Source organism: Falco peregrinus, chromosome 14 (assembly GCF_023634155.1).
Source record: "Falco peregrinus isolate bFalPer1 chromosome 14, bFalPer1.pri, whole genome shotgun sequence".
Taxonomy (NCBI): domain Eukaryota; kingdom Metazoa; phylum Chordata; class Aves; order Falconiformes; family Falconidae; genus Falco; species Falco peregrinus.
Window position 1 is genome coordinate 140,553 of NC_073734.1, and position 24,093 is coordinate 164,645.

The 24,093-nt window shown below is 50.2% G+C and overlaps 1 pseudogene; it reads left to right on the plus strand.

Moving 5' to 3' along the window:
* LOC129785665 (hydrocephalus-inducing protein homolog) overlaps positions 1 to 24,093 on the plus strand; it is an 80,690-nt pseudogene that overhangs the window by 7,597 nt on the left and 49,000 nt on the right.

Sequence of the window (24,093 nt, forward strand, 5' to 3'; positions counted from 1 at the left end):
GTGAAGACGCATGGCGGTGTTGTCCTGGTGCCTCCATCTTGTTCTCTCTTGAAGGTTGTGATACTTGAGGTCAGGGAGCACCTGAAAGCCCTGGCGGAGATCTCCAGGGACTTTGTGTTCCATTTTGTGTTGCCTTAGGGCTACAGTGTGCTGGGGTTTGGCGGCAACAAGGTTATGGTATGCCAGAGGTCAAGCGAGTTAGTGTCAAAGTGTGTTATTGTTATGGACAGAATCTGTGTTTGTTGGCCCTGCGTTCCTGGGGTTATGGCATTTTTATCTTATTTTGTGATCTGTGTGGTGGTTTTTTTTTGTGGAGAGTGCCTTTTTCAGCTTTTTTTTCCTTTGTACAGTACGGATGGGTGCCTTTGGTTTGTGTACGAAGTTTCTTCTGGTGGTTTTTCTGCTGTGCTGGTGGATGGTGGTGTTTTTTCTGTCTTGAAACCATCGTTACTGGTCTAATAGATCTCCTGCAGGTCAGGCAGTGTCACTTCTGGCGTGGTCTGACTCATTTCTGGTGAGCTGGTGGGTAGGTGTGGAGGACTTGTGGTCCCTCCATGGAGAATGACTGCTAGAGGACTAACAGGCAGATCTGTGGAGGGGTGAGAGGACCGCTGGCCCATAAGTAGTGACTGTCAGAGGACTAAGTGTACTTGAACTAACGTGGGCTTCCAAATTCGTGGTTATCTGTCCTGCCTTGTGGAAGAGCCATGGGAAGTCACCAGCCACACGGAAGGACAAGGGGGTTCCCAGGGGTACGTGGTTTCCTGGGTTTTGCTTTTGAGTAAGAAAGTCTTATCTCTACATCAGTGCAACTGTGGACAGTCAATTTTGCTGACTTTAGAAAGCAGGGAGCAGCACTTTTGTGCTGTGCCTCACATGGCTGCCAGGGCAGGGTGAGAAGCAGCAAGAGAATTCCTTCCTGGCACCTTCTCCAGGGGAGCCGTGCTGCACTTTGCTGAGGTGAGCCCTGGTTCTGCATGAGTGCAGAAGGTTTTGGTCAATTTTCTCACCACAGAAAGCAGGGAGCAGAACTTTAGTGCTGACTCACATGGCTGCCCGGGCAGGGTGAGAAGCAGCAAGAGAATTCCTTTCTGGCATGTTCTCCAGGGGGGCAGGGCTGCACTTTCCCAAGATGATTTTTATTGGCTCTTAACGACTGCAACTCTGAAGGGTCAATGTTCTCACCACAGAAAGCAGGGAGCAGCACTTTTCTGCTGTGACTCACATGGCTGCGCGGGCAGGGTGAGAAGCAGCAAGAGAATTCCTGCCTGGCACCTTCTCCAGGGAGCCGTGCTGCACTTTGCTGAGGTGAGCTCTGGTTCTGCATGAGTGCAAAATGCTTGGGTCAAATTTCTTACCACTGAAAGCGGGGAACAGAACTTTTGTGCTGTGCCTCACATGGCTGCCAGGGCAGGGTGAGAAGCAGCAAGAGAATTCCTGCCTGGCACCTTCTCCAGGGGAGCACTGCTGCACTTTCCCAAGATATATTTTTTCTTTTGGCTCTGCATGAGTGCAAAAACTTTGGTTCCATTTTCTCATCACAGAAAGCAGGGAGAAGAACTTTTGTGCTGTTCCTCACATGGCTGCAAGTGCAGGGTAGAGAACAGCAAGAGAATCTTTTCCTGGTACCTTGTTTATGGGAGGAGTGCTGTACTTTCCCAAGGTGATTTTTTGGGCTTTTAACCATTGCAATTCTGAAGGATCAATTTTATCACCACAGAAAGCAGAGATCAGAACTTTTGTGCTGTGCCTCACATGGCTGCCCGGGCAGGGTGAGAAGCAGCAAGAGAATTCCTGCCTGGCATCTTCTCCAGGTAAGCAGCGCTGCGCTTTAAGGTGATTATTTTTTTTCTGTGCATGATTGCCACTGAAAAGAGGTCAGTTTTCTCACCACAGGAAGCAGGGAGCAGCACTTTTGTGCTGTGCCTCACATGGCTGCCAGGGCAGGGCGAGAAGCAGCAAGAGAATTCCTGCCTGGCACCTTCTCCAGGGGGGCAGTGCTGCACTTTCCCAAGATATATTTTTTTCTTTTGGCTCTACAGGAGTGCACAAACTTTGGTTCCATTTTCTCACCACAGAAAGCAGGGAGCAGAACTTTTGTGCTGTGCCTCGCATGGCTGCCAGGGCAGGGTGAGAACAGCAAGAAAATTTTGTCCTGGTACCTTCTTTATGGGAGGAGTGCTGCACTTTCCCAAGGTGCCTTTTTTGGGCTCTTAACGGTTGCAGCTTTGAAGGGTCAGTTTTGCTCACCACAGGAAGCAGGGAGCAGAACTTTTGTGCTGTGCCTCACATGGCTGCCAGGGCAGGGTGAGAAGCAGCAAGAGAATTCCTCCCTGGCACCTTCTCCAGGGGGGAACAGTGCTGCACTTATGTCAAGGTCAGCTCTGGTTCTGCATGAGTGCAAAATTTTGGGGTCAATTTTATCACCACGCAAAGCAGGGAGCAGAACTTTAGTGCTGTGCCTCACATGGCTGCCAGGGCAGGGTGAGAAGCAGCAAGAGAATTCCTTTCTGGCACCTTCTCCAGGGGGACAGTGCAGCACTTTGCCAAGGTGACTCTTTGGGGCCCTGCATGATTGCCAATGTAAAGGCGTCCAGTTTCTCACCACAGAGAGAAGGGTGCCGAACTTTTCTGCTGTGCCTGACGTGGCTGCAAGGACATGGTGAGAAGATCCCAGGTAGGAATTCTCTTGCTGTTTCCCACCGTGCCCTGGCAGCCATGAGAGGAACAGCACAAAAGTTCAGCTCCATGCATTCTGTTCTGAGAAATTTGACCTCTCATACTTGGAATCATTCACAGAACAAAAAAATCACCTTGGGAAAGCGCAGCGCTGCTCCCCTGGAGAAGATGCTAGGAAGGAATTGTTTTGCTGTTTCTCACCGTGCTCTGGCAGCCATGTGAGGTACAGCACAATATTTCTGCTCCCTGCTTTCTGTGGTGAGAAAACAGACCCCTCACATTTGAAATCATGCAGAGCCAAAAAACCTCACCTTGGCAAAGTGCAGCGCTGCTCCCCTGGAGAAGGTGCCAGGCAGGAATTCTCTTGCTGCTTCTCACCCTGCCCGGGCAGCCATGTGAGGCACAGCACAAAAGCACAGCAGTACATAGTAGTAGGTACTGGAGTAAAGGGAGCGTGGGGGAGGGGGCTGGAGCTTGGCACCCTGCTCTGGCACACCTGGGTTTCCTGAGACACATCAGGAATTGTACCCCAGCCCTGGGTATATTTCCTCATTGCTTTTCTGAGGTGATGGTAGCTGTTGTGTCCTGGCGCAGCTGGTTCCCCTGCCCAGGGTTGGGGCGTTCATGCTCTGAACCCACAGTCGAGGTGCCCGAGCCGTCTGTGCCCTGAGCCTGGAGCAGAGGGGCAGTTGCAGTCTGTCCTTAATTTCTGGGGGGGGTGAAGGGCTCTCTGAGGTGGGGAAGATGGAGCTCCCCGAGCAGCAGCCAGGGGTGGTGGCTGGAGGTGGGCTGTGTTGCGGTTGCTGTTTTGTCCTGCCCCCGCAGGAGAATGTGGCTGCTTTCTTAGTTCTGCTGCTTTCCTCCTAATGCAGGAGGCTGGTCCCTGCAGGCTCCAGGGAAGTGGGGCTGTGGAAGTGCCTAACTCTGGGGCTAGAGGGTAGGGGAAGCTGCTGGACTGGTATGGGGGCATGCAGACTGGAAGCCCTCTGGAAATAACTGGTGTGGGCATGATGAGCAGGATTAGTTTCAAGTGAAGTGAAATTATAGTTAGAAAATTGAAAGAAATAATCCAGTTACTCTCAAGACCCAGTAATAAAGCACTGATACCCAGATTAGTGTTGTATCATCCCCATTAGATTTCTCTCTTAACGAATAGTTATTTCTGGCTTTCAATCCGAGCTCCAGCTGCAGCATGCCCTTGTGTCCGTAGGACCGTGCTGTTCTCTCATGTTCCCGGCAAGGACAAAAGGAAATGGCAACCCTGTTGTTCCCTGAAACTATGAAGGGCCTGGTACCGTGAACATGCGCAATGCTGTAGCTGTTTCGGGAGTAATGAGCTGAAAGTATTGCCTCGTTTGCAGGATGTGGGTCAAACTTGAGGGGAAGGGAATGGTGGTCTTTGCATAGAATGGTGTCTAGCTGTGTACAGCAAGTCCACATGAAGAAAAACGATGTGGAACAGGAGGAAGCAGGAGGGGGTAGGATCTGTGATTTTTTACTTATTGTCCGGATGTAAAATAATTTTAGGGTAGAGCTGGGTTTGAGGCCACTGGTCTTTCAAGTCCCAGAAAAAAAAGAGGTGGGGACATCCATCTGTTCCTTGGTCCAGTTAGCCAGAAAGGGAGGGGAAACGATTTCTCGTCCAAAGTAGTGCTTAGTAAATGCTGTACATACTCACCTTTGACTTTTGTCGGTGCTTGAGACCCACTTTCTGGGGGTGTTTTCTTTCCCTTTCTTGCACACCCACTTTTTGAGAGACAGATGGGGAGGTTGTCAGCAGGCTGGTGATAGAAGAAGGATGGCCCATGGACCTGTTAAGCCACGCTGCCTGCAGGATAAGGATGCTTGAGAGGAACTGCCATTAGGATAGCCTGAAGTGGCCAAGCTGTCACATCTGTTGTATTTCTATTTGAGCTAATTGCTCATGCGACTTTAATGGTTTCATGCTTTTATTTCTGCTGCTACAGCTTTTCATGCCTGTAGGGAGCCTAGAGTTTGGGTGTTAGTAAGTGAAAAAAATAAGGCCCTCATTCTCCATGGAGAAAGGCTCTTGGGCATGGTAATTTCATGCCTGGAAGGAGTCATATTTGCTGGATAAGTTTTGTAACCTAACCAAATTAGCTTTGAGAAACCATAGTTGTTAATCAGAGTGTTGAACTCTATGGTCCCTTAGTTAAAAACATCACCAAGCTCCTTGCACAAAGGATGGGCGTTTGGTTTGCAAAGTAGGAGAGCAGTCTGATTTTGATGCTTGGGGCAGCAGCGATCCCTGGGTGTAAGGTTGTTCATAATAGTCTGAGCACTTAGTAGGGTCAGGCACAAAGTCACATCGGGTCAGCTGTTTTTGCAAAATGAAGCAGTGAAGTGACATTGTTCCCACCAAAAAACTTTTAAAGAGTAATAAAGGACAGTTTGGGTATTAATAGAGATTTGGATAATAATTCCAGCAAATAGTTCCAAAATACATGGAAGAGGGGGAGAAGATGAGAAGTGGCAGCAGTCTTTGACGTGTGTTTGTGGCTTGTGGGACTGCGCCCACAGCAAAAGGCTGTTTTGGAGTGTTTGTTCTGGGCTTTTACTTCTATCAGTCTTAACTCTGCCACTGAAATATGGTCTAGTTATGAAACAGGGTGGGGATGCCGGCTGCTCTCCAGTTATGAAGGAGCCACAGCCCGGAGACACAGCTGTCTCCTTTGGGTCTGCCATGGAAGGGGATGCTGGGTTTTCCAAGTCCCGTTGCTGTTCCTTGCAGGTCAACTGAGGCATGGCCACTGGAAAGCCCCGCTGGTTCACGGGGTCCTCCAGGATGGCTGGTAGATTCCCGAGCCAAGTGGTAGTGCCTCGTAAGCCGAAGCTAGCCAGAGGGACAGAGAAGCCTGCAACTGTAAGTACCTGCTGCGGCCAGGTAGGAGCTGTGTAAGGCTGGAAACTGCCCCCGCGTCCTTCCTCTACCTGCCCCTCCTGTTGTCTGGCAGCACTGTGAAGCTGGACACCACCTCCCCGTCTCTCTGCTGCCATGCTTCTGTCGGAGGTGGTGACCATGGTGCGGTAGGGGATGGACTGTGTGCTGCTTCAGGGGAAGTCCAGAGTTGTGTCTGGATGTGCCACTGGAGCCATTTAAATGAACGTGCCGGGCATTGCACCGGAATAGCTGAAGCGTGAGCGTGTGCTTCTCTCCGCCCCCTTTGTGTGGGCAGTAACGTTTTGTCACCTCGGGATGCTTGCCAGCGCTGCTCTGACCATACCTGCCCTCCAGGCAGCTGGGCACGTGGTGGGCTGCTCAAACTCTGCTTGAAGGTTTCGAGAGGTATGGCTGGTCCCAGATGGAACAGGTTCCAAAACAGTTGTTCTGTCCCGTATCCCGTGTGGAGCACAGATCCAGCGCTGCAGACAGCAGCGGAGTCAGGGCAATTCCTCCTCCCCATCCTCAGACAGCCCTTTGCTGACCAGAGCTCACTTGGCTGAAGATGACCTGGTGCTGAAGCTCTGTCGAGGAGATACCTTTGCATACTTCTGTGGAGGGGTCTCGGAGGCCCAAACAGAGAAAACAAGTGCTAATTCAAAAGAGATAACTAAAACTTGGAGCCATTCCTCTCCACCTCAGTCTTGGCACAACACTGATTTTCTGCTTTCCTGACTCACCCAGCAGTGACATCTCCACATGTGTGGTGGTTGTGAGCGTTGTGCAAGGGTGGAGTTAAGGGATTTCTGGTAACTCCTCCCAACCTTTTTCAAAGGTCACTGGCTCACTCCGGCCAAACTGGAAAGGAAACAAATGCCCGAAGAGCAAAACCCCCAACACGTCACATCAAATCACGAAGGAGAAGCTAACGGGACAAAGCTACTTGTTTGGAGCATGTGTATTGCACTCTCTGTCATTAATTTACTAATGGTAAATATTTCAACAGGTAGTTATGGGACTTCCAGGACTATCCTAGCGGCTATGATCACAAATCATTCATCGGTGGCTCTTGAAGAAGAAAAGCCTTTCTGAATAAAGGCAGTTCTGTAGCTCTTGCTGGTGTTTTGCATTTCAGCTGACTCCCTCTGCCCTCCTGAAGGAGATGTCTCTTACCACCAAGCAGAGGCTGGCCAGCACTCGGGAGATGCGGCGACCCCAGATTATCCAGATTCTAGACATGAGCGAAGCCTCCCATCGTAAGGTAGCCTTTTCTTGCCCTTTTCCTTGCTGTTTGGTGTGATGTTTGAAGAGAGCGCGTGCTTGTGACAGGCTTGCCTCCAGCTTATCTAAATGCCTTGGTGACTAAGTCCTGTTGTTGTTTCAGACTGCTGCCGGTGTGGAGTTCCTTCTGCTGGGGGAAAGGTAAAACATTTTTCCCCAGTGAGATGTTGAAGTCCTGACCTGCGCTAAGCCCATATAAACAACCTCTGTTGAAGTTGGTGGCTTTTGCTGGAGATGAGCTACTGCGGCTAAAGCATGATACTGGGGGAAGGCTGGGGCGGGCCACAAGGATGCAAGCTTGCAATTTCCCACCTTCCTGCTGAAATAGCCAGCCCTTGGTTTGGTGTAGTCTCTGTCGAACACTTGGGGTCATAGGATGCCCTCAGTGGTGGCAGCGTTGGCCTTTGAGGGCTGAGGGCCTACGGTAACTACTCAAGGTGTAGCTAAAGCAATTGCATGAATGCTTTGGGTTGGAACATCGAGTGGGACCCGTACAGGGTGTTAGATTTTTCAGGCTGCCGGGTACACAGGGGAATGGCCCTGGGCAGAGGGGAGTGGGTGTGCTTTATCTGGATCAGTGTTTATTTACACGTGTGTTTAAAGCTGCTTTTCTTACAGATCTGCTTAGTATAACACACGTTCCAAAGGGGTAGATGACTGAGGTAGGCTGTTGAGTGGAAAACTGCCAGCGAGAGACCTGTAGCAAATTGGTTAAGGATTGCCCTAGACAGCGCGTGAGGTTGGGAACGCCTCGGACGAGCGCACACAGAACTGGCCGTGTGCTGTGGCCGCTGGCTTCAGCACGACCCTGACTCCTGTGGAGAAGCAGGAGACGTGCCTGTGTCTTGTGAGTGTGAAGAGTTCAGCTGGAAGGGGGGAGGCAGAGCAGGGAGGAGTTTTCTCAAAGTAACGCCTCGGCGCTGTAAGCATTTGCTGTTTCTGTATGTTTTCAGACCTGCTTCTGTAGTGGTATTAAAGAAAATGGCAATAATAGAATATAATGAAGCATCCATTTAAAGCTCGTGGGAAAAGGAGATGCCAAGTCCAGCTTTACTCAGATCGCCCAGTGATGCTGGGAAAGTACCTGGAACTTACCACCTCATCTGTCGCTTTCTTAACAGCGGTGTTCCTTTCTGGCCTGTCTTCTCTTCTTCCTGGTTTCTGGGCTGTGTGTCAAAAAAGAGATTTGAGGATGTGTTGGGCTCGGTCTCTGTGTCTCAAAGTAAAGATGATCCCCAAGTTGTTTCCCATGGGGTCTCCTGTAAATTCTTGGCTTTCCCTTGCTCCACGAGTGCTTACAGCTCTTGCAGTGAGTGCTCTGGAGCTGTGTGACCGTGTTAGCCCAGGGCTCTGCCGGAGGTAAGTGCTGCCTTGCCTGTTGGAGAAGGCGACCTGGAGAAACACCTGCCAAAAGAGCTGCTCGCTTGAGCCTGCTCTAGTGTGGCCCAGAAACTTTTGATCTGCTCAGAACACAGGTGGGTGAGCTTCTGTTCCCCTAGCGTGAGCTGGGCAGGCGTACTCACCAAGGGACTGTCCTTTGCTGGAGGCCAGTGTTGTATTCTCTCACCGATGAGTCTTTCTCCCCGCGGCTGAAACTCTCTGCTCTCTTTTGCATCTCCAGTTCTCGGCAGTTGCCCTGGAACAGAGCTTGTTCCGGCCTTTCCCATCAGAGGTGGTATTTCAGAGCTACGTCCCCGATGAGGTCTATGAAGTGCCACTGATTCTGAGGAACGTGGACAAGGTAAGTGCTGGGATGTGGAAGTTTAACCCTGTGCTGGAACTGGAGAGCAGTGTCATCCGTGCGGTGCACAGCACAGCCAGTCGCCTGCTGCAGCACAGCGCATCCAGAATAAAACGTCTCACCGCCTTTATTTTGCAAGACGGTGGAAATCTTGCCATGCTGAGGTTTCTCCCCCTGGTTTTGGCTGTGTGTTGGTGGTACCTAGCTGAAAGGAGCTTTTCTGGTCAGCACCTTTCCCCGTGGAAGCCCTGCACGGGTGGGAATGTTGGGGGCTGTACAGTTCTTCCCTGCCCTCGTGCTTTCCCTCGCGTGTGCACCGCGTCCTGGTGGCTCCGTGGTTAATCTCAGTTTCCACAGGGCACCTCTGCCTCTGGGTGAGCTGCACAGAGAGCTGAACGGGCTGTCAGAGCTCGGGGTGGGGTCTTCTCCACTTTATGCTGGAGTAAGTTATAATTAGTGGTAACAGTGCTTCAGGAAAGGTGTTTTGAAACAGCAGTGGAAGCAGGCTGATTTAGCAGCAGCAGCGGGAGGCCTTTAGGTGCCCCTTCAGGCTCCTGCTAAGCTTAATTGGGTTCTGCTCAGGTTTTCCTGAGACAACGTGATGCTCTGCTTCCCCTTTGGAGAGCCACGGCCTGTTTGGAGTAAAGTGCCCTCAAAGGTCTCCACCTTTACTTGAAAAAAACGATCATTTTGAGACTTCCCAAGAAAGTTGAGAATGGAAAAGTTGAAAAATGTCAGCAGTTTTGTTCCACTGTCAGGAGGGAAATTGGGACCTTTTGAACTTCAGCTGGGGAAACGTTTGCTGGAATGAGGCATGTGCCAAGGGCAAGCTGGTGGGAAAAGGCAGGAGGGAGGAAAGGAGCTGAGCTTGGTGTTCTCTCCCTGCGCACTTTCATACACGCAGGGGTTTCTCTTGATACATAGCAGTAAGTGCACGGGCAGTAGAGACAGGTCAGAAAGAGGGGTGTAATTAAGGATACTCTTCTGTAATGAAGAGGAAGGGGTATGCGTGAGGGCAGGGTGGGATGGGAAGATGGAAGTGTGCACAAGAGACGGTGAATTCGCCTCCTTTCCAAATTTCCCTGTTGGGGAGGGCAAACAGGTGGACAACAAAAAAAAGCTGTCGAGGCATACTGCAGGTGGAAGAACAGCAAGTCCAAGTATCTCCTGAGATAACAGGTTGTGACAGGGATGTGGGTGAAAATGGAAGACCCTTTGGCAAGGAAGGATGCGGGTGTGCTCCCTCAGTTATTCCGGGAGAGTACTGCACCATTCCTGGTCTGGCATTTAACTTGGGAACATTGATAAGATGCAGCATGTGTGCCTGCACCCGGGGGATGCCACTGGTGTGATCTGCGCTGAATTTTGGGCAGTCTTTGCTGTAGGTATCCTCGTCCCTGATTAAAATGTGCCTCAGTCCTCACTTTCTCTCTTCCTACTCTCTGCTTCATTCCCACTGAGTCTTTGGCTTCACCTGCTCCATTATCCATGCAGCACTTCAAAATGTTTATCTTTGCCAAGTACCAGCCAACAGGCAAACAGTTAATTTGCTCTATTCATGCTTCCTCAAGTGGAAAAGATCATCTGCATTAACATTTCTGCCATTCCCAGTAAATGATAATAAACTTGTACTGTGTAAAGCTGCACCTTGGGATTTACGTGCCCTGTGAAGGGGGAGGCAATGTGTGAACTGTGGTTTTTTTCCCAAAACAGTGTAGTTTTGAAGCTAGTTAGAGCTCAACCACTGGAGAGCATGGGTGTAAAAGTAAGATAAGCTCCAGGAAAATCTTTGGTACGTTTTAAACACAGAAAGACAGAGAGGATAATCCTGCGAGGGTGTTACATTCTAAATTGGTTGGCTTTTGGCGATGTCCTGGAGAAAAGCAACGTTGTGCTCCGTCTCAAGTTTTTCGTGCCAGTTTCCCACATTCCCCTGAATCATACTGAGTTACACTGCATGGTAGCCTGAAGTTGTCTGCCCCATAAAAATCCAGCTGACAGCAAAATGTATTCCGCATAGAGGCTCTGTAATCATGCAACTACAGAAGTGCTGTACTATATACTTCCTGCTCTTACCTGTGTTGTAAAATTGCTTTTCTATTTTCAGGCTGTTCCTCAGCACCCTCAGATGTTCTGGGTGGCTTTTGCTGAAGGTCTGAGCCACACGTGCTCCCCTTCTAAGGGACATGGTGACCAAAATGCCTGTCTGCACTGTGAAGTTGGCTCCTGGAACTCGCCGTCCCAGGACATTGCTGGGTTCCAAGGGCGTTTGGAGAGTTCAGGACTGCCTTGGCCACGGGTTACCAGGCTCGGGTGGGTGGTGCAGAGTGAGCCTCCATTTTTTCCAAGCCTCATGTGGGGTTGTTGTTGATCCGTGAAGCTGCCCACCAGTCCAAATCACCTGCTTCAGACTTTGAGATTTGGCGCTCAGGGGTTGCTCTCTGTGTGCTAGGAAAATGCCTGTGTGCTGTCTGTGTGCTGGTGGTGCCCCAGAGGGCAGAACCGTGCAGCAGGGTGCCTGCAGGGACTGCTGGGGGTGGGCAGGGGTCCCCAGGGATCTGGCTTGCCTGCGCTGGCAGCTGCCTGGCTACAGTCACAGGCAGCAGGAGCCTCCGGAGAGCAGAGGTTGGCTTTTAATAATGAAACCACCGCCAGGCAGTGCCAGTCATGTATCTCGGGGCAGAAAATGCCTTTGAAGCCCCTAGTTGATAGGCACAGCCTGGGGGGTCGCCTGGCTTTCCATCACTTGGCCAGGTTGCTGGCTCTCATCCTCTGCATCAGCCTTTCCTTGTAGCATATTGTGCTTCTCCCTTGCTTCTTTCCAGCTCCCTTTGGTTTTCCCCAGCCATCTCTCTGTTTCTGGGGTTGTCTCTTTGTCTTCCTGTGTTTCCTCCTTTTGCTCTTCATTTGCTGCTTTTATTCCCAGTAAGGCCACAGTATCTGTGGTCCCCTCTTGCTGGTCTGCCTACATGACTGTAGCACCGCAGCTTGACTGCCCCGCTCAAACCCAGCACGTTAAAGTGAATTTCTTCCTTCCGCCAGGATTAACACGTACTGTTTGGCGTTCAGATAATACATGCCCCTTCTAGGGGCATGTCTGCCTGGATGTGTACGGGCAGAAGCCAGCAGATTCTCTGGGCTTATTGAATACACGGGTGACTTGATTCAGATATTATACCGCCGTGCTGCTGGTGTCTTCCCTGCTTGGCCCTTCCTTCATCGCCCTGCTGCCTCTGGCCTCGAGCTGTTTTGCCCAGGCAGAAGGGATTAATGTTCACTCTTATGTGTTACGTGTATGTACCTCCAGAGCTAAAAGTGCTTTGTGAAGGTGGTATCACCAGGCCTCTTCTCCCCCTGTTTCCACAAGCTGCAAGATCATACTTTCCTCTCTTTTCTGCAGGTTCCTGGGCTGGTGAAGGTCATCTTGGAGAGCTCACCTTATTTCAAGCTGATCAGCCACCATGCTGTGTGCCGCAAGGTACTGCCTGGCATGCTTGCGACTTTCCGCATCGTTTTCTCCCCTGATGAGAACAAGGTGAGACTGGAGGTCCCGAGAGGTGTGTGCCTTCAGTGGGAGGTGAACCTGCGGGGCTGGGTTCAGAACAGGGCATCTGCTGTGGGTTTTGAGGCACTGTCCTGGTTTCGGTGGCATTGCACTGGATCTGCAGCTGGGGGAAACTTTTCCTGTGGTGAAGATGATGCTGTCATAGGCTGGAGGCTCTTCTATGCTTCAGACTGTGATTATCCTTTGGTGCTGGAACGTTTAATGCCATGTCTGTTGGCTTCAGGGATAAGAGTGCACTGTGTGGTGGGGTGGCCTCTCATGGTGTTGGTTTCTAGTATCTGACTATTGCTGCATAATTACGGGTTTGCTCTGATAATTATAAATACAAAAGCCTGTTTGCATAAATACAAACCTGTTGTTTGGAGGACCCAAAGCTGAGCCTGATCAGAGTGAGGACCACCACCTTTGAAAACTGGAGTTGCTTCTTGAATGCATATCGTGTTGGCCGCAGTAGTGAGACGGCGGAACGTTCTGTCTGAAGCCGGCACTTTTCTTGCACACCGGTCATAGCCCATGCCGTGCTGCGAGGTTTGCTCTAGGCTGTGGTCAGGCAGCCTGCAGCTGGTCACATCCTGGCTGGCAGCACCATGCGATGCCACCGCAGCAGGGACTGACGAGCTGTGCGTTCCCTCCCTGTGCTTTCCTGGGCGTTTTCAGGGGAAGGCGCACGTGGGACAGTAGGGAAATGGCAGGGAGGGGTGCTGATAAGGTGTTTAGCCATCGCACCTCTCTACTCGATGTTAGGGGCTTAATTATGATGGAAAACGCTAGGGGAATGGCTAGATCCAGAGAGCTTTCCCCTTTCCCGTCTGGCAACCAGTTCCCTGCCTCACCCTGGGCTGGAGCGAAGGTGATGCTTTTTCATACCCTCTGTGTTCCAGCCTTGCCGCTGTGCTGCCCCTGAGGATACTTGCCCGCCTGTGCTCCAGCTGTGATTCTAGGGGAGAAGATGCGCTGTGCTCGTGGCAGGGAGCCAGCCTGGCCCAGACACGCTGAGCTCCAGATGTCTTTAACCAGCAGGAGGCTGGTGTGCTGCAGAGGACTGAGGCATCTGGAGCGCACACAGGAGTGAAGGGGCAGGTAGCATCTGCAGGCAGAGTGTTAGCCTGGAGCCTTTGGGCAGTCACGCTGGTGTGGCTGTGCCTGCGTGCATGGGGCTGTGGTTGCTGTGTCAGCTGGCACCTATTCCCTGCCCCGTGTGCCATGCTTTTGCTCGGAGGTTGGAACATCGGTGCTGTGGCCCTGGCAAGTCTGGCACTGTGCCGTGATGTGAAGGGGCGGCGGTGTTACCTGGAGGCTTGTTAACGCAAAAGGGTTTGGTACCTGGCATGGAAGGGAGGAAGCCCTGCAGGGGAACACAGACAGACAGGCTGACTCTTTACACCAGCACTCTGCTGCCTCTTGGCACAGTTCTTTGCGTGACTTTGTGGGTGATGCAAGGTGAGGGGGTCGCTCTGAGCCAGCTGGTGTTTCTGTGCCAGGCCAGAGGTGCAGGCTCTCTTTGGGCACAGCTGTTCTCTCATCTTCCGTTTGCTGCTTAGACTTAGTTGAACACCCTGTCCTATCCTCAAACAGCATGGCTGTAGCAAACTAGAGAGGAAATGCCCTGTGGTGCCTGGCTCCCCATGCTTGTGAAATGATCTGTTGCTTTGCGGAGGGACTGAGAAATTGTTTTACGTCATTCGTATGGAAGGTTAAAATGATGTTGGCTTAGGGCAGTTCTCCATACTGCCCAAGTGACATAAGAGCTTAATCCCACCGAGGTAGGCTTTGCAGGGGACACTGCTTCCTTTAAAATGTGATTGACTAGTATTCATGAGCATTCATTTTTGGGATGGAAGTAAATCGGTTCCCATGAAGGGCAAAGAGCTGCTCTTCAACTACAGAGAAGCAGCAGAGCAACACATGAACATCACCCCAAATAGAAGTAGGGTGAGGTAACTCCCAGGACCACTCATGTCCAGTACTTTGTCCCTTGTCTTGCCCTTGAACTGGTGAGTGTGTGGCATTAGGGAGCTGTGCCAGCGAGGTCCTCTGCACAGCTCGAGCGACACCCTGGTGGTTTCTGCCGACCTGGGTTTTGTGCTCCTTGCAGGGCATTGGGAGAGGGATGTGGGCTGCTTGGTGAGGAGCACATGGGGACTCTACAGCAGAACCAGAATGTTGTATAAATCGAACTTTTTGTCTCGTACTTGATGGAGTGTGAGTCAGGAAAGTGCCGGAGTGCTGTCGCTCAGCTAGAAATGCATCAGTAGCATGGTCAGGATGTGCAGAGCACCTTGAAAAGCCCTTAGCCAAGAGGCAGGCTTTGGGAGATGGTTCTGTAAAGCCACCTGTGTTGGGCTTGCAGTTGCTTGCCTGCAGAGTATCTGTGTGTTAGTTGTGGAAGGCTCAGGAGTGCTGCCTTTGAATAACTCCTACATCTCTGATACTGCATGATCCACAGGGACTGTGGGTAACCCAGTGAAGTGGGGTCTGGGTCTTCCTGATGAGGAGCCGGTTTGTGTCATTCTCTTGCTTTGAATCTGTTCTCCCCTGGAGTAAGTCTGACTTCAGTGAAGTCACTCCTGATTGAAAGGAGTAAAATTGTGCCTCAGCCCTAAGTAATAGGGCCATGTGAGTTGTTAGTGGCTGAAATGCCACGTAGCCCTTTCTTGGAAAATGAGCAGTTTCCTACTGTCTCGCAGTCATTTGGGAATGTGCCACGTGGTCAGACTGTCAGAAAAGGAATAGCTGACGCGCCTCTTGGTTTATTGGCACTTGCGTTATAAATGAACTGCTAATTTTTCTGCTGGGCAACATTTCCAGTTTGTTACTCTTGCTGCTTCTGATTTGCACGTTTCTGTTTTATGGCTCCATTGTACAGCGTGGGTGTTCTCGTGCCAGCCCCTGTTCCCGTGTGTTCTTGCGTTATGGTCTGACGGCCTCTGCTGAACTGGAAACCATTGTGGCACTGACCGGCAGATAAACAACAGACAGAAATACTTCCATTTGTGCGTCCTTCAGGCTTATTAGTAGTTTATTGTAAAGGAAGAAGGAAGCAAGAAGCACATAAAAACATAGCAGAGCTTATTCTGTGTTGTCCTCTTGCTCTTTTCACTGTAGCAGTGCACTGTTTTCAGGCAGTGCAAGTTCAGTCTGTGAGGTTTGTGAAATTCATTGCTGATGCTCAGTGGAGACTGAATTAATGCACATTGATTACTCTGAAATATGACAGGACGGTGAGTTATTGCATGACTGAAATGAAGTCCTTTAAAATTCAGCCCAGCCCTGCTAGATGTTTTGTTGTGCACAGAAGCTATTCCAAGAATACTTTTAAGATGACTCTTGTGAGGAGGAAAGGGGCAGAAGACCAAGGCAAATGGCGCGGCGCCACAGGAACCTGAAGCCAAGTGACTCATTTCAAAGACTCCTGCGAACCGGCGGCTGAGGGGGGCAGGCGCAGGGGCACCCCCTCTGCTGCGAACGGATCTTCATCCTCTGGTCTCTCCTCTGTTGTCACGGCCCTTATTTTCCAGCCTTTTTTTATATCAGGGTTTCAGCAGGAGCTTTCCCTGCTTGGCTTGCTGTGTTACCTCATGCTACAAGGATCTTTTCTTTGCAGGTTGGCTGCTGCAAGGAATTCAGTGAAGCATTTGGGATAGGTTATGCAGGGAAACTGTCATCTGAGTTTGGGGTTCTGGGCAGTTAGGCTTGATATTGCTGCGACAGTAATTACTGTTAGCCTGAGTTTACAAAGAGCCTGAAACAACACCCAAGACGAGCAGCTGCTTCAGTCTCAGTGGGTGCCAGTTCAGACGCCAGTGGTGATACCTGGAAGGCCAGAGCTTGTAATTTACTGCTTGTCACAGGGGAGCACGAGAAGGGGAGCCATCGTACAACTGTCTGTATCTTCCGTGAAACTGAGAGGGGAGTTGTATGCAGGATGAAGTCGTGTTTTCATGAAAACCTATAGCCTGAAGCTGTGTCTAAACACAGCAAACTTTAAAGCATAGATGGGATGCAACCCCTCTGTCATCCAGGCACGTTTATTTAGAAACCTGGTCTTAAACAGTCTGCTAAGGGTTTGCAGTTGCAAAGCAGAACAACATTTTGAACTGGTCTCAACTGTGCCCCTAGGCTGCAAGCAAGTGCGTAGCAGGGTTAGTGCCCTAGTAACACGAGGCAGTGCTGAAGTAGAGACTTTGCAACCTGTTGCCCCCAAGGGAGGGCAATTCAGCTTTCAAAAGCTTAAGGGACCATGGGTTCACAGTGGCACAAACAGCCAGCTTCTGCCTAGCACCCCTCTTGCCTTGGGTTTCCCCCTGTTTGGGCTGGCGCTGCATTCAGCCTGGTGCAAGGTCCCACGTTGGTGGGGTGGTAGAGCGTGGCTGAAGGGTCAGCCCGCTCTGAAGTGCTGAGTCAAGCCTTGCACGGGATGCCATGTCCCACGGTGTCCCTGGAGAGGGGGCTTGGAGCATAATGTGCATCTGCATGAATGGCGAGAGGCATCTTTCTCTCTCAAGGTCGTGGTTGTCTCTGTGAAACCAAATCCTTGTTGCTTTAGCCTTGCCCTCAGGTCCCTGGAGAAATCCCTTGTGCATTGCTGTGCAGGTGGTCCCAGCGCCCCTCACCAGCAACGGAGCTGGGAAGGCTGTCTGTGCTTGCTTTTGGGGGGGATTTATTTCTTGGGCTCTTAATTGCATTGCTGTTGATCCATTTGCTCCTTAGCAATGACAACACCTTGACAATTACTTCCTTTTACTTGCTCCAAGTAGCTCCAGTTGTTGAAGTTCCTTTTTTCTTTATCCTCCTGCTGATCTGAACTAGCATCCTCCTCTGCCTACCTGGCACCTGGAAGAGGGAGCTGAGTAAATATGGCATGCCAAGACTTAATAAGGCAGGTAGCTTTCAATTGGCTTTGCAATGCCTTTGTTACAGTAGTGTGGCCAAAAGAACAACAACAACAAAAGCAAATAACATTCTTCATTTGCTAATGAGTTTCTGAGGATCGAAACAGTGCAGGACGTGAAGTAGCCAGATAATAGGTGCTTTAAATTCATATGGGCTGCCCATAGCTTTTATTTTAGAGGGCTTAGGCTGCAAGATTGAGTACAAAATTGCTAACTCAGAACGACTTGCTGAAGATGAAACGCTTTCCTGAAATGCGGTATTAAATCATGCAGGTTGCTTGCTGCAGTTCCCTTCCTAGTATTTTACCTTCCAAATAGGAAAAGCAAAAGCCCTTCTGCAGTTTCTAGGGTGAATATTTGAGATGTCTAGAAAAGGAGATTATTCTTTTTGTCTTGGATGGGGCAGCATCTGTATTGACAAGCTTAAACCCCAGCTGAGCAGGTGGTAGGCGAGGTGCTGGGTGGTGGGTGAGGCGCTGGCTGTCAGCGCTTGCGTTAGAGCAATAGGTGCGTGTCTGTGCCTGGGCTGGCTGCCTTAGGGCCCTTCCAGGAGGGGATGGGGACAGGAGCAGGAAATCCCAGCTGTGGCGGAGGCTGGATCGGTTCTGCTGAAGGGAGTTTGCTGCTGTATGCAATTCCTAAATCATTAAAATCCTAAAGCGCTTGCTGCTTCAACAGTGATAAAAATATCAAATTAATTAAAAGCACTGAGGAAAAAATCAGGGCAGCCAGTGAGTGACGAGAAGCAGAGTTTTTATCAGCTCATCCATAAGAGCGCTGCTGGGGGTAATGGCTCCTGGCCCTATGGCAGCAGATTTACCACTGATTTCAGTGGGGGCAAGGTGATAGTTCCAGCGCAGCGATGCCACGCCATACATCTGGAGACTGCTCTGCTCATCTCTACAGTAACATGGTTTTGGTAATTTGATTTGCCTTCCTGCTGCTAAACGCCAGACAGCCGGGGCGCGGGGGGGATTGCCTGGCTCTGTTCTGCAGAAGGCAGTGGCTGGGACTGCACAGCCGGCTTTGCTCTGGTGGGGTGTCTGAGTGTCCCCCGTGTGCAGCTCCCGATGCCGCCTGCCTGGGGTGGGTGTGCTAACCAGGCACGCCGTCACTTACTCCTCTAGAACAGACCTTACAGAGGGGTGTGATTACGGCATCAGCCAGAGCTGTCTCCTGTGCCCCCTGAGGCTGGGTGAGATGTAAAGGGAAACGGAGTTCAGACACAGGAAGAACTAACACCCTTTAATTCTAGCGCAGAGGTGGCATAGGCTGCTGAGGGCAGGGGTGCAACTGTTAGCGCTTTTAGGTACTTGTGAAACCTCTCGCAAAAACAGTTTGGGTCTGGAGCTGAGCCAGCTCTGGTGTGGGGAGATGGATCAGGTGGCTTTTGAAGGGTGCGTGTCCCCAGCCTTGGCCCTATAACGCTGTGAGAAGGGGCAGGAAATACAGCCGTACCCTGCACTGCCCTGACGCTGCCGCAATTACCGTGTCCAGCTTGTGAAGTATTTCACCGAAGACTGACCATTGACTATGCATGTGGTGAAGTCCTTTTGAAAGTGTACCTGAGCATCCCCTGCCAAGCTTCAACGAGGTCGCCGCGTTGCTGGCACTGGAGTTAGTGCTGTGGCACAGCTGGGTTCTCAGTGGTGCTTCCCATAGTCTGCAGTGGCGATCGAAGCAGGTTGCGTTAGTGCTGTGATCCCTTGCATGAAGAGACTGTTCTGGTGTCTCGGAATCAAAGCATCAGATAATTGTGGTGCTGCCAGCTTGCTGCAAAAGCAGGTGAATCAATGGGGTTGTTTCTCCTTTGCAAGTTAACGACCCTGTGCAAGTCATGCTACTGGAATGAAAGCTCATGAAGGTAAAAAGTACTGTTGCGTTACTGAATGATACTGCTACAGCCATAGAAAACAGCAGTTTTCCTTCTGCCGTGGGGAAAGTACTAAAAGCATTGTGCTGAGATTGTTTCTTTCCCCGCAGGATTATTTCCACGAGCTCATCTGCATCACAGAAAGGGGAGAAGTTTGTTGTGCCTCTCCGAGCTATAGGTGCCCGAGCTATCCTGGCCTTCCCCGACCAGGTGAACTTCTCAGCCTGTCCAGTCAAGTACAGCACCCAGAAAACACTGCTGGTTCGCAACATCGGTAACGGGGCGGCCCGCTACTGCATCAGCCCTCAGAGGTAGGGAGCTCATCTCTTTTTGTGCAAAACACTGTTGTGTGATAATACAGTTGGTAAACAGCGACAAAAAGGAGCCAGAGCGTGTGAGCTGCTGTACTGCTGCCGTGGCTGGAAATGGGCAGGGCACGTGGGGTTTGCTGTTGATTATAGTGTTTGAAGCATGGCGCAGCCTCTGCTAAAACTCTGCAAGCTGCAGAGTGGAGTTTTATAGTGCAACGGTGTCTTCAGTGCACAGTCGTGCAAGACTGATTCTGTTAGATTGAACGAGCAAATGTAGGAAGGCAGCTGGACTGCCCTCGGGCTGTGTAAGATCCTGCGTGGCAGACGACAGCTCTAGGAGCTCAGTTCCTGAAGACCAAAGGCAGTGTTAAGAAATGGGCAAGCTCTGAGCTGGTGGAAGAGACATTTAAGAATTTATCATCAGCTTTACCAGCAGTTTGTCTATAGTAGCAAGTGCAATCAGAGATGATAGATCAAAGCAACTGGTATTGAGACCCTGACAAAAACCCTGTGGGGTCCAGAACCTGGTTTTCCAGTAGGTTTGATCTGGTCCCTGGGATCCACTATTCTTCATTAGAATGAGCTCTTAAGTGGAGATGAGCTGGCAGCGGCTTCAAACCTGCACTTTAGCCCCAAAGCAGAATGCCGATGGGCGCACAGGCAAAAGGTGCAGCAAATGCCTGGTGCGTGGGTTGGGAGCCTTTTCTAGAGCTTTGTCTCTCTCAGATCTCCTGGAAAGTGCTCTAGCATGCTGTAGTAGCTACCAGCAACCCCCTTGATCTTCAGTACCTTCTGAAGTGGTTATGTGGCCCTATTGACCAAATATACCCATTCCCTGGGAGGCCACAAGCACGTGGCATTTCGGCAGTCTCCTGGTCAAGCGCCTGATGTGTGCTGTGTCGTGGACAGCCTGTACTGTTCCTCTTGGTCTGAGAAGACAGTCACTGGTTTTCCAGTTTGCTGAACTGGAGAGGGTAATGCGTTTTGGAAACTGCACCTGCAAGGAAACCACTTCAGCTGGCTGGTAGTTAGCTCCGTGTTGCTTGGTCCCAGAGGTTTTGGTGTAGGAGCTGAGGTCCAGAATGCAGCAAAGACGTGCCGTCTGCCTTAGTGCACCTGAGTTGCTTCGGTTTCTTCCCCAGGAAAACAGGGGTCAAGAGAAGGCTCTTTGCTCTTTCTCCTGGGAAATGCGAAGGTCCAAGAGGCTTCTACCAAAGCCTGGCAAGGCTGTTGAAGCAGGCTTCCAGGATGCTGTTCAAGCAGGCTGCTTCTTTTCACTGTGGAAATACATAGGCAGGAACTTGTAAATCCCTGTACAGCTTCCCTCTGGGATTTCCAGACCTACTTGTCACCACCAAAACAAGTACCCAGTCGTGTGTAGCATCTCTTGGCAATGTCCTTGCCAACTGTTCTATCGCGTGATACGGCGTACGTTGAATCCTGCTTGATATGGATTTTATGCTGAACTTCACCAATTGAATGTTTCAGTCCTGATTTGCAACAAAGGGATGGGAAGCGTTACGAAAGCTTTATTTCAAACTACACAAGAAAGTACAATTCTGAATAACTGGATTGCGTGTGCGCAGAGATCAAAAGCTGGTAAGATTTCCCATGTCAGCCAAAGGCATCAGTCATCTCTTCCATTTCGTTATGAACTTTTGAAAGCCAGTCTGAAATTTCAAACTGATGATCTTTGAATATAAGCAGCGTTTTATTCTAATTAGGTCGCCCCCACTTTCATTCAGATTTCTTTTTTAAATACTCTGAGGTTCCTGTCTTTCTGCTCTTTTATTTTTTTTTGCTTTAAGTGTTCAGCGAAATGTCATAACGAATTCCTCATTGGGAACTTTCTTAAAGGTTGAGTTCCTCTAATGCCTGTGTGTCTACCATCTGCCTATATATATGCACAGATGTATAAGAAATAATATGAGAAATTCGGGGAACATGTGAAACGGAATTGGGCTGCTGGAGAAGATAAAATCCTAGAATAACTTTGGAAGAGACCTCTGGAGATCATGTGAGCAAACACAGTGCTCAGAGCAAGACCAGTGTCAAAGTTTGATCAGGTGTGCACTCAACACGAAAAGTAAGACCAAGTGATACCAGCCTTCGTCTTTCCTTCTCAAGGCTGTGCAAAGCCATTTATCCCAGCATCTCCCTGTATGTGCTGTGCTCCAGCCCCTAAGCTCCTCTTCTGTAGAAAGGCTTTCGTGCCCACCAGCCTGCACTGCCAGGGATTCTTCCATCCCAAATACAGGTTTTTGCATTTTCCATCCCTCGGCTGCATGCGGTTCTGCTGTGTCCCCTGAATAGCAGCCCAGCCCTCCAGTATCTCGACTGTACTCCCCCAAGCTTGTATCCTCCACTCAAAATCCGAGTGCTCCCCACTCTTGACCAGGTCACCACGTCCCCTTGCAGCCTGGGAGCAGAACAACCACGTTCTCCCTGTGCGATGAGGCCATGGTGTGCCAGGAGTGGTTTCTCCAGCCAGTGCTGGGGACTGCGCTGGGTGACAGTGGGTTCCCTGCTGCTTGTGCTGTGAGAAGTTGCTCAGGTGCCTGCCCCGAGGTCCCAGGTGAGCTCAGTGGCTCCAGCAGCCCCAGCAGAAAAGAACTGGCCTCCCAGCTGGCATGACAAGTTGGCTGGAGAGTCTCACCAATACACTGCTCCACAGGCGAGTAGGTCATTAGCTGTTAATTGTCTTTGAACAACTCTACTTACAGAGGCTTTCGCGGGAGAGACCGTTTTCCTCCTCATGTCAGGGGATTAATTTCCCTGCGTTAGAGGCTGTGACCAAGGCTGCATCATTATTAACGACAGGGGAAGTTTTTAGTTTAATGTCATTGCATTCTTTTGAATGACTCCCGTAATGATTGTTCAGCATCACAAACACTTAAACCTGTGCTTTGGACATTAATGCGTGGTGTTTCCTGTCCTGGAGAGCTTAATGTGTAGATACGAGACGCAGTATTTAAGAGTTATGGCATAGGTGGTAGGAGTGCCAGCCTTACAGACTTACATTCAGGACTGTTTTAGTCTCTTCCTATTTAGTGGAGAACTGAAGCAGCTTTAGTGTGTGCTTAACTTTTGCTGAGTACGGATGTAGTGTTGTGTTAAAGCCAACATCAATATCACATAATAGTTTTGTGTGCCGCTATGTGTAAGCATGCGTGCACGTGAGAGGGGGAGGAGGCTTAGTGGAGTAGAAGGGAATGAGAGATCAAAGTTTGTGGACCATCAGCTGGCCTCTGTGTCCTTCATTCTCTCTCTGCACAACTGAGACTTCTTAGTTGCTGCAACTTCTGTCTTCTGGCCTGGGCGAATTCAGGCTCTTGCCCCTTTGCAAGGCAGCTGCAGGCGCCACAGTTTCCTAGTCCAGTGCGCCGCTCGTATCACTTCTCTCTGCCTCCTTTCTCAAAATTCCCTTGGCATCAAGCGTAACCTACCAGCTTTCACCTTCAGTGCATTTTTCAGCCCATCTCCAATGCTAACCTTTCCTCTCGGTCAGTACTGCGAGCTCTGCTCTTGCAGCGGGTCACTTCATAAGGACATTCCTTGCCTCTTACAACTTTATCTAAGGACTTGTGTGGTGTATTTTACTCCACGGCAGAGCTCTCAAATGAATCCACGGAGCCAATTCAGCATCCTTCTGCTGTTGCTTGTTCAGAACTCTCCCTTGCCGTGGTATCTACCAGAAAACATGGACACGTTTTGACTCCTCTTTCGTAAAGGGTGTGTGTGTGTGTGGGAACCCTGACACCAAAGCACTCCCCATTATGCAGCTTGGCTCTGTGCCTGTCCTCCCCCTGCATGCCCATACCCAGCTGTTCACTGCATAGTGTAGTAATAAAAAAAAATAATAATAGTATAAATATAGAAAGTCTTTTCCTGCCGTTCTCATTGTTAAGGCTGGTTAGTGAGTTTCTTCTCCACGGCATTTACGGAGATAAATGTCATTCCAGTACATTTCAGTTGAAAATGGTGCCTGGAAGCAGATCTCAGCGCAGCACTGCCTTTTCCTGACGTTACACTGTGCTATGCTGTGCTATGGGTTAGAGAGGATCTGTCTGAGAAGGTCCATTTAGGAATGTCCCATCAAGCTCTGGAAGCTCAGGAAATGATCCTACATGGCACAGTGCCAGGAGCCGCCTTGCATCCCTCCCTGCAGTACCCATTATACTACATGGAGGTGTGGGGCTGGAGAGTTACCATGGGATGTACAGGGATGTGACAACAGAGCCTACGTGCAGGGAAAGAGGGAAAGAGAGAGCTTGTGAGATGCTGGCTCTGTGCAGGATTTTTTCAGTATGGAGATGGAGTCTTGGATGCTTTGACCTAACAGACTGTGTTTACTGGAGTGGTTACAGTGCTCGACTTTGGCTTTTATACCATTACCAAAACATTACGTATGCCAAGATTAAGTGATCTTTGGGGTTTTTTTCCTGCAATAGGTCTTAGTTGACAGAGGGGGCAATTCAATCACCAGTAATTTTACTGTCGGTCTTGGGGTTGGAGGCAGCTTTTAATGAAATCAATTCTCACAAACTCAGATGATTTTATAATGCAAATTAAGGCACCAGAGGAGTAAAGGGGTTTTGGTTGTAGAAGAGAAACATACCATGGGACGAAGTATGTTGCAGCCTCGTTGCACGCTGCACTGACTAAACGTATGGTTCCCGGAGGAAAGGCAGCGCGGTAGTCGGGAAAGCTGAGCCACAGAACTGTCAGCGTTGTTCACTTGTCAGCTGGTTGCTAAATTGTCAGGAGTATTTTGCCCGTGCTATCCTCATGGGATTTAACTTTTGCCCAGCTTGGGGAGCTGATGCCTGGTGAAAGCAAGCAAGATGTA